This window comes from Penaeus monodon, chromosome 19, assembly GCF_015228065.2.
Source record: "Penaeus monodon isolate SGIC_2016 chromosome 19, NSTDA_Pmon_1, whole genome shotgun sequence".
Classification (NCBI taxonomy): Eukaryota; Metazoa; Arthropoda; class Malacostraca; order Decapoda; family Penaeidae; genus Penaeus; species Penaeus monodon.
Genome location: NC_051404.1, coordinates 14,328,809 through 14,329,449, shown reverse-complemented (window position 1 = coordinate 14,329,449; position 641 = coordinate 14,328,809). Strand labels below are relative to the sequence as shown.

The 641-nt window shown below is 44.8% G+C and overlaps 1 protein-coding gene across 1 annotated transcript in view; it reads right to left on the bottom strand.

The window, feature by feature from the left end:
- The window catches only part of LOC119585334, a 72,294-nt gene that overhangs the window by 3,535 nt on the left and 68,118 nt on the right, over positions 1-641 (bottom strand). The gene's annotated exons all lie outside the window — the stretch shown is intronic.

Genomic DNA, 641 nt, shown 5'->3' with positions numbered 1-641 from the left:
TCCTTTCGTCTCTTCTTCTTCCTCCCTTCTCCTCATTCCTCATTTCGCTTCTTCCTTCCCAGCCTTTTTTTTTCTTTCTTATTTCTCCTCTCACTTTCTCTTCCTTCTACTCCCTTTCCTTCCCATCCCTCTTCCTCTTCTTCTTCTTTTCCTTCCTTTCTTCCCTTTCCTTCCCTTTCCCATCTTTTTCCTCTTCCATTTCTTTTTTCCCTTTCCTAATTTTCCTTTTTCTTTTTTCATTATCGTCCTCCATTTTCTCCATTACCCTTTATCTTCTTGCCCTAATCCCCATTTACCCCGCCCCCCCCCCTCCACGTCCGTTTCGTATCCCCCCCCCTCATCCCTTTGACCGTTCTCCTCCATCTCATTCCCCCCCCCCTTCCCTATTGATCTGTTTCCCCCATTATATTCCCTCTATTCAACCCCATTTTTAGTGTTTCGTTTCCCTATTCAATCTCCCCTATTCACCCCCATTTTTAGTGTTTCGTTTCTTCATCCCATCCCCTTATTCATCTCCCACCTTAGTGTCCCTTTCTCATTCAATCTCCTCTATTCACCCCCATTTTTAGTGTCTCGTTTCCCCATTTAATATCCCCATTCACCCCCTTCACAATGTTCCGTTTCGCTATCCCATTCATTCG